General features: G+C 46.9%; 1 non-coding gene across 1 annotated transcript; it reads left to right on the plus strand.

Annotated features, from left to right (window-relative positions):
- Positions 1–1543: 1543 nt before the first annotated feature.
- LOC138389012 (small nucleolar RNA SNORA26) lies at positions 1544–1652 on the plus strand. Its single transcript, XR_011234456.1, has one exon. It is a non-coding gene; the product is annotated as a small nucleolar RNA SNORA26 (small nucleolar RNA).
- The last annotated feature ends 8012 nt before the right edge of the window (positions 1653–9664 follow it).

Below are 9664 nucleotides of genomic sequence, written 5' to 3' on the forward strand. Positions count from 1 at the left end.
TAGGTGGAGCTTTGTAAGCCCATGAGCTTGAAATTCTTTGATTCCATCAATCGATGATATTTATGGAGCACCTACCATGTACCAGATGCTGCACGAGTGACCGGGCCCCAGAGTGTCAAAAGTGAAAGGGCACACTTCCTTCACCGAGCAGCTTGGAGTCCAGTGGGTATCGCAGACAACTCCTTCCACAACTCCAGGAGGTAAGATCAATGCCGTGACACGGGGCAATGACAAGGGCACCTGCCCCAGGCAAAATGACGGAGAAAGGGACTCAGGACAAGGTGATTTTTGAGCAGGAAAATGTGGGGGAGAGGAGGATTGCAAGAAGAGGGATTAGCATCAGCGAACTTTAGGGCTTTTAGTCAACTGAGTTCATTTGGCAAACTGAGTTCAGGTGTGATGGTGGGCAACTGTGAGAAGCAGCAAACCCGTCATCATAAAGGGCTCCTTCTGCCAAGCCAAGGACAGCTTTTGACTCAGGATGTCATCTTCAGTGACTCCTCATTTGTTACAGAATAAATCTAGAATGCTGACTTCCTTGAATCAAGACCATCAAGACTTTATTTTTGCATTTTCACATCCTTGTAGCAAAGAGAACCAAGTATATGATGAGTGTAGAATCTGAATGTGGCATTTTTGTTCAAATCAGCTGTATCCCGTCCTTATCTCCCCTGTCTCGGTAACCCTGGGTCCAGGAGAGGGGAGGAGCCACAAATACCCCCAGAGTCCCATGCTCCACCCCCGCCCCATGCACACATGAGAATCATTTTTCATTTGCTATGAAGTCATTCTGAAAGTGCCTGCTTTTCATTACGAAGGTAACACGATAGCCCCTCGGGGGGCCGCGCGTGCAGCAGAAGTGAAACAGCCTTTTCCTTCCGACTGTGGCATTTTCTTTCCCGGCTCTCCTCCTCAGCCTAAGTGTGGTGGAGTCTTTTGTCTTTTGTTCAGAAAACTACGCCTAAACCTCAGACTCCGTGGTGTTTTTGTTGTTGCTTTGTGTGTGTGGTTTTGTTTGCTTGTTTTGACATGCATCTTTGCATAAAATAGGCCAGGTTCAAAAGGCACGAGCTCTTTTTCCCACATTCTTAGCTGTCGTGGGTCAGATGCGTCCCAGGTGTGGCTCCGTCCACATTCCGTTTGCACGTGATTCTCATTACTCGATCCCCAAGGGTTGTGAAAACATTTGCTTGAGCCTCCCGCAAACAGCCACAGCTATGAACTGGCAAACACCGATTGTAAAAGCACTATTTATTTAAAATGTATCGCAAGCAGCCACCATCCTGATGCCTACTCAGCTCCGCGCAGCCTCACTCCCCCCACGCAGGTGACCCCCGCTGCCTCCTCTCTCCGTGTTCCTGGGCCCGCCCTGGACGTCCCCGCGCCCCGCTGGGGACACCAGCCCCGAGAGACCGGCTGGCTGGCGCAGGCGCTATCGCGCCTCTGATGCCCACGCCTCGTTCCAGCCGCTGGCTCCTGAGACCGCGCGCACAGCCCCGACGCGCTCATGTGGCCTTTTCAGAAATACTTTTCGCCCCTTCCTGTGGCCTTTCAAGGTCGACGCGGTGCTTTGAGAGGCTAATGCAAGTCTGCATAAAACCCAGAGAAGAGGCTGTACATCTCCTCTTTGCATCCTGTCTGGAATCACAGCTGGGAAAAAACAAAACAAAACAAAATGAAAAACGAAAAACGTTGATTCAATAATCCTTTAGCTAAAAGCGGCATAGAAGGAAACTGACAAGATCCCTAAGGGACAGAGAAGGAGCTTCTTGTACAAAGAGCATGGGGCCGCGAGGAGGGCAGAGCATTTGTGAAGGCCACTTTGGGGCAACTTTGGGAAAGTTACTTTTCCTCTCGGTGCCTCAGTTTCCCCACTTGTAAAATTAGGGATTAGACCGGATGATCCCTCAGCTACCTTCACTGTTGAAATATTATGTTTCTATTTTATTGAATATGGGTCATTTTTTTAAATGAAGTAAAATTGTAAATTTAATTTGACTAATAACATTTTCTTTTTTATGAAGCAGAGGAGAAAAAGAAATCTCTCATTTGTCATCAATCAAAAGGAATCACCTTTTTAGAGTGGAAATGAAGGGAGAAAGCTTTAATCATGTAGAGTACATGGAGTAGGAATTAAGATGATGTGTTTCTTTTTCGCTCTTTTAAAGGACCGAGCCAAAGGCAAAAAACTGATTGAGCTGGTAAAGTCACCTCCTCTTCTGTCCCTGCAGGTTAGAGATCAGCCCCAGCAGCGAGCAGCGGAGCACGGGAGATCAAAGGCCTGGCAATCAAAGGCCTGCAGGGGCCACGCCAGCCCCACGCCACCACCAGGATTTCAGGAGAGCCACCACCGTGCGCAGGCGCACAGAGCCTGTCCCAAGGAAATCCGTGGTGACAGAAGCAGCTCTCGGCCTCCTTCCTTGCTCAAGCTCCTCGGCGGAAAAAAGAAAGAAGAACGAAAGGGCAGCTCGATTTAGATCCCTGTTACACGAGCTTATGCTTGAGTCTATTTTTTAAATTCTTTTGACAAATGAAAATGGCATATATTTATGATATACAACATGATGTTTTAATATATGTACACACTGAGATATTAAATCAAGCTAATTAACTTATCTGTCACCTCACATACTTATTGTTTTGTGGTGAGAACATATAAAATTTACTCTCAGCAATTTTCAAGTACACATTATTGTTAGCTATAGTCACCGTGTGGAACAGTAGATCTCTAGAACTTGGTCCTCTTAACTGAAACTTTGTACCCTTTAACTGACATCTCCCCGTTCCCCCACACACCACCTCCTCAGCCCCTGGTAACCACTATTCTACTCTCTGCTTGTATGAGTTCTACTTTCTTAGATTCCATATAAGTGATATTTTGTGGTATCTGTCTTTCTGTGCCTGCCTAATTTCACTAAGCATAATGTCTTCCAGCTTCATCCATGTTGTTGCAAATGATAGTATGTCCTTATTTTTTGAGGCTGAATAGTATTCCATTCTGCATATATACCACTTTCCTGTATTCATCCATTAGGTACACTTAGGTTGATTCCATGTCTTGCCTATTGTGAATAATACTGCAATGAGGAGTAGATATCTCTTCAATATCATGATTTTATTTCCTTTGAAATACATATGTCTAATTTGGGCCTCTGAGGAGGGTGGAGTTTGCAGACAAGGCCAGAGAAGATGACACAGACATGAAAGAAATCAGATTGGTTGGCAGCAACAAGCTTCTGGTACGGCAACTCTTTGGCCCTGGATGCCCCCCGGGGAGCTGAAAGTATGGGAGAGAGGGTCTAGGATTCATGGAATGTAGGCATGGTGTAGGGTCCTGGTCCCAGGAAGAAAGTGGATTGCCAACTGTGAGATCCAGCCTGCTCTCCACGGGCAGATGGGATGGGGCCTTCTGGATAGAAGCTTTGGGACAGGATGGGCTCCAGAACTGGGTGGTGGCATTGGCCCTTAAAGCTGAGAGGGGCTGAGGAAGGAAAACTGTGCCCCTCTCTCTCACCTCCTCCCAGCCTGCTCCTACTCCATTCTTTTCTGGATACTTGAGCGCATCCCTTCAAAAGCAAACCCCACCTTAATTTGTCTGATTACCCCTGCCCTGCATGCAGGCTGCAGATGCTTAGACATAACCCAGTCCCACTGATTCACACTGGCAGAAGGACTAATGGGAATGATACTAATATGCTCAGTCTGAGTCCCATATGCATTCCCCTCCCCTCTCGTGCTGGCCATGACTAGATTTCTGACTTAATTTTTCCAAAATAGTGGAGGTCTTTGTAGGGATGAAACAACGATAAGGAAGGGGACAGAAAAGTACAGGTATCGAAGGTGATTCTGGCTTCTCAGTGGCCAGTAGGAAGGAAGCTCTCCCACCTTTTCCACCTTTTTCTGATCCTTCTAGGCTGCCTGCTGAAGGCATCCTGGACAAAAACGTCACTGAAGAAGTTGACCCCAAAGCAATGCCAACCTTTGCCAGACTTTCCACCCAGCTTCCAACCACACGCACTTGAGTATTAGCATGGATAATGATGGGGCTTCCTAGGTGTCCCAGCACGGTGTCCTGTGTTAGTGGGATTCCTCCCTTTGTAATTCTTTAGGGGGATCAGGGCCCCCTCCTCCTACCAAGGTGAAAAAGTCTTCCTGTTCATTCTCCAAGCCCTCCCAGCATCTTGGACATGGCTGCATGACTTAAATGTGGTCAATAAACGGAACCCACCCAGCACTTGGAATCTCAAAAGAGTGACATGCAGGCTAAGAGTCAATGACAGTCACTCACGGTGGTTCAGATAAACAGGCAGTGCTGTGGGGAAGGGCTGGTGCTGGCAAGGCCGTTCCTGGGTGGGACCACACTGCGGGCCCCCCCCCATCCCCTCCGGAACCTCTTCTTCAGCCTTGCTGTCAATTGTGCCATTGCCCAATAACATTCACATAAATCTTTCTTCTGTTTGAGTTAAATACAGCCCACTTCTATTGTTTGCAATCAAGAATGCTTACACAAACACAAATAAAATACAAATTATGTTGGAATGGGTCCATTTCCTGCCCCCCTTTGTTGAAGTCAAGGGGGGCCATGTGTCTTGCTTTAGTGCAGGAAATGTGAGCAGAAATGACCATGTGTCACTTCTGGGCAGAAGTTTTAAGAACCAGCCTGTAGTTCACTCCATCTCTTTTACTTCTGCGCAGATCAACTGTGTTTCAGATAGACCAGGAATCATACAATTTCTTCGTAAAGGGTCAGAAAGTAAAGATTTTTGGCGTTGTGGGCCATACTGTCTCTGTCACAACAACTTAATCTTGTAATGTGAAAGCAGTCAGAAACAGTTTCTAAATGAATGTGTATATGTTTCAATAAAACTTTATTTACAAAAATAGGTGGCAGGCCAGAGTGGGCTCACAGCCCATAGTTTCCCAACCCTGAGACAGAGGCTGCTCTGTCTACCTCAGTCCTGGAGTAAGGAGAAAAGGAGAAGAAATTCAGGAACTTACAATAGGCATATAGCATGAGTAAAAATGCAATTTTGTTTTTGCAAGCCACTAAGTTTTGGGGGTCATTTGTTACCACAATGTAACTCAGCCTGTGCTGACTGATACATGTATATAAAGCAATAACCTCCATGCAAGTAAACAAAAGTTGATTTTATATGATTTGATGAGGTTAGATCTACAGAGTGAGGTAAACACTTCTTCCTTTAAGTCTCAAGGTCAAAAAGTAGAAACAAATCCCCTTTACCTCCGTGACACAGTTCTGAATCAACTACTGGTGCCTGTAACCCCGTTAGGTTTATCGTCACAGAGCAGCAGTGTCACCTGTGTCATGAACACTGGAGCAGAAGCCCAGAGAACCAGAGCCTAGTCTTCAATTCAACTCAAATTAATTCTTTGACTCTGAACCACTCATCTTGCTCTCTGGCTCTCAAGGTTTCCATGTGCAAAACAAAAAGATGTGCAGGCCTGGAGGCATCTTCTTCAATCTCTCCCATTTAGGGCTCTTCTGAGAGCACAGCTTACTGGTGACTGACAGCAACAGGAGGTTCAAAATGACAATGGGTAACAAAAATCTCCTTTTGAAATGAATCCTGTCTGCTGGGACATGCATGTTGAGCAAGGACACATCTCTGAGGAAAGTGGGGTCATTTTTCAGGCCCACAGGAAGCAGCACGATGGAGCCAGCGGAACAAAGCTGTGGGATGAAATGTGAGATTTGTGCCCACGCTTCTCTGCATCCCAACTGAGAACTTAACACTCAGCAGTTTAGTCACTCTTGGCCTTGGGAATAAATTCCTTCATGCTCCTTGGTTGTTTCCAAAGTATGTTCTCATCTCTGATCAAGGCTCAAAGCAGAAAACAGGGACCCCTTGTTTCTTTCTTTACTTTTATGCCCACAAAGGGGTTGAGGACTTCCTCAAGGCCAATGCCATGTGTGCCGGACCTGGCCCAGAGTCTGGTGCTGGTGGGATCTGTGCATGTGAGATTTCAATGTAATCCCCACGCCAGAGGCTTAATCTCTGCAATCTGAGTCAGCCCTTGGCAGAGAGAAGGCTCTCCTCCAACTTGTAAATTTCCATCCTCCAAACCACCCCCGGCCAATCAACAGCTCAACCACCTCCAGGGTTCCACGGAGAGAGCCTCTCCACAGCCCTGCCCACGTCGCCGGGTGGAGACATTCCAGCACGGAAGGGCTTAAGGGAGGAGGCATGGAAACCCTCATCTGCTCTAAAACTCTGTCCTGGTCACCTGCCACAAACTGTGGGATTGTCACCACTACTGTCATTCTTCTGTCTGTGGCAGAGGTCGCCAAACTATAGGCCCAAAATACAGGCCAAATCAAGCCCGTCATCCATTTCTGCAAATAAAGTTTTATTGGAACACAGCCATGCCCACTTACTTATGTGTTGTCTGTGGCTGCTTTTACGTTGCAACAGCAGAGCTGAGCAGTTGCAACAGAGACCATGTGGCCTACAGGGCTTAAAATATTTACCAACTGGCCCTTGGCAGAAAAAGTTGGCAGACCCCTAGTCTACGGTATTCTCTACCAAAGCTAATTTCATGTTGCATCAACCCCAGCAGCAGCTCTGAATATCATCAGGCCGTTCTCCAGGATAAAGAACCCGGAGGAAGACCCTAAAGATTACGGAACAAGTTGAGGGGCGTGTGAGTGTGTGTGTGTATGTGTGTGTGCACACTCGCAGCAGCTTATGTGCATGAATTAGGGGTGGAGCCTGGTAAGGCAAAGCTGAAACACCTTGCATATTTAACAGGTTTAAGCATAACATTTTAAGGGAGGAGTCTGAGAAGGCAGCAAGCAGACAGCAGGAGAATGCTGAGCCCTGGGGCAGGCGGGATGGGCGGAGGAAGAAACTCTATCATTATTGTTACTGATATTATTATTAGAGTAGACAAAATGTTTTCACACATGTTATTTAATTTCCCATCTGAAACCACGTGAGGTATATAAGGATGTAAACTTTATATCCGAGGGATCCAAGCTCTGAAATGGCTCACCCAGGGTAACCCAGTGAATGGGGCGAGAATCCATTTCTTCTATTTCTGAGTCCAGTGCTCTTTTACCAGGGACATTTAGACTTACTTCAAGATTTGCCTCGGACTAAACACACACCAGAAAGGATATACCCTTTGATGGAGGAACAAAAAGCCTGTTAGCGCCTGATCAGGAGCCCAGCCACCAAGGGGCCAACACAGGGCGAAGGAGGGCGTGCAAGGGTGAGGCCAGGCGCGGGCTCATCCCCAGCTCGCCTGCCACACCCAGCACCACGCCAAGCCTCAACAGACTCCAAACACGATGCCCCTGGGGCCTCGGCTTTCTTTCCAACTTTGGACTCACACTCAAGATTTAAAATTATAGTAATAATCAAAACCATTGAGTATCTACCATAAGCAAGACACCTGATGTACACTGGGCATTTGACATACAATATTTGAGTTAATTCTAACAGCCCTGGGAGGCTTTTATCACATCCTCTTTTTATAATAAGAACACTGAGACTCAGAGAGGTTAAGTAACTTGCCTAAGGTCACACAGCTAGTAAGAGACAGAAGCAGAATGCAGGCCAGCTCTGGTCACTGCTCTGCCCAGGAGCACACCAACATCTTAGGGCCAACTGAGAAACAACATGAGTGTCCAGAGGGGACATAGAGGGAAGGGAAGTTGTTACTAGAAGAGAGAGCACAAGCCCCTACCTCCCCTGTACAGACAGCTGCATCCCTGGTCACTTGGAAAACTCCTAGGCTGAGAGAACAACAGGGAAAGAAGTGGACCCTTCCTGCCTGAAGCCCAAACCTTTCCTCACCTCTTTTCTTTCTTCACACAATCTGTCTTCAATTTCACATCAACAGCGTTTTAGTTATGAACATAATAGCTCTTTAGTACACGTGAGCGTGCTGTAATTAAACAGGATTTATAGTCAGAAGGTTTGTAAAAGTCAAAGAACCACGAAAGAGAGATTGGAACGTCAAAACCAAACAATAGGAGAGAAAGTTTTAAAACAAAACATACAATTTTCTGCACTTTTCTCCTGATTTCCAAGTGCTAAACCAGCAATATCTCTATTGCAACAAGGAAAAAGTATTGTTCTGAAAAACATACTTTAGGGTCCATTATTTTCCATTCAATTTCTTACAGGTGAATTTAAAAACTCAGAATAAAAACCTCAATCTTTCAAATTTTCCATGTAGCTTTTATAATACTTGTCACCTCTGGCTCTAATTAATTAGAACGTGTTATGTTTCCCCTATAGGAAAAGATCTCTCTCATTCTTAGGCAGGCTTGAAAGAAATTGTGAGACCACCTCAGTCTCTCGATGCTGTCTACATACCCGGCAGGGCACTCAGAGTACATCCAGGCCGCAGAGGCCCGAGCCAGCGCTGAACACAAGTGGCACGAACACGGAAAAGGACAAAAATGGAAAGGAGAGGAAACGTGAGTCATTCTGTGCACTTGCTCGGAGTGTGTGCACAATGCCTTCGCTCTACTCTGAGCAGAAGGGAGATCTCAGACAAAAAGAATTCCAGACTAGGAGCATTGTCGTCTATTTCTTAGCAGTATTTTTCAAGCATGTTTTATGATGCACACCCTGGCTAGTGAGTAACAGTCTTCTCGTGTGTGTGCCTGTGTGCACGCATGTGCGTGTGTGTGCATATGTGTGCCCAAGCACGTCCTGATGGCAGACACTGCCCTCTTTCAACGACATCGACCTGCTGTGCCCCATTATCTCTGGCCTTTGTGGCTTAGAAGGTCAGAGACACTGTTCCTTGGATAAGACCCAGGGAAGGAAGGAAGCAGAAACAAAAATGTTTTTGCAGTGAAGTGACCTGATTACACACAGAGTGACTATTTCTCAGCCATCCCATAACTACCCCCATTCAGCACTGGAGCAAAGCCACAAAAGCAGCAGAGGCCTCCTCCAGCGTGTGGTACTGGCTCAGCAAAAACTGCAACTGCAAGGGACAGAGCTGGGCCTTCTTCCTGGGCGGTTGTGGGTGCTGGTGGGGATGGAGAGTTTGCAGGGAGGGGGGCACCTTCATGGGCCAAGGGGCTTTGCTCAGTTAAGTGCAGTTGAGGACAAGTGTGGATTCTGCACCGTTTGAATCTCGGCTCCACCCTCTGCAAGCTGCGTGACCTGAGACACTACTTATGAAAGCCTTTCTGTCTCAACATCCTTATCTGTAAAATGGGTAACTGTGAACATGAAGGTAATGAAATAAGTCACGTACTAGAAGGTAGCATTAGCTGTTGCCCTTATGGTCCGTGGTGCTTACTGAACCCCACAATGCCGTTACCTCTCCCTCCCTTTCTCCAGAACATTCCATTTTGCTCACTGGATTCATCCTGGTCACGTTCTATTTCTCAAACAGGCCACACTCTCCAGCTTTCCATCCTCCTCACCTGTCTCCACTAGAGCATGAATGTGATCTGCTCAGAGCCCTCCTCAGACCACCAGCGCCACCCCCACTGAGGCTCTCCTACAGAACACTTGTCACTGTCGGAAATTACCTCCTTCACTGTTTTAAAACTCATTTATGTTCAGTGTCTCCTACTTAGAGTGACCAACTCGTCCCAGTTTGCCCGAGGCTTTCCCAGCTTTGGCAGGAAGCCCCTCAGTCCAGAGCAATCCAGGCCAGTGGGTCCCCGACA

The sequence above is a fragment of the Eulemur rufifrons genome, chromosome 7 (genome assembly GCF_041146395.1).
Source record: "Eulemur rufifrons isolate Redbay chromosome 7, OSU_ERuf_1, whole genome shotgun sequence".
In the NCBI taxonomy this organism is placed as follows: domain Eukaryota; kingdom Metazoa; phylum Chordata; class Mammalia; order Primates; family Lemuridae; genus Eulemur; species Eulemur rufifrons.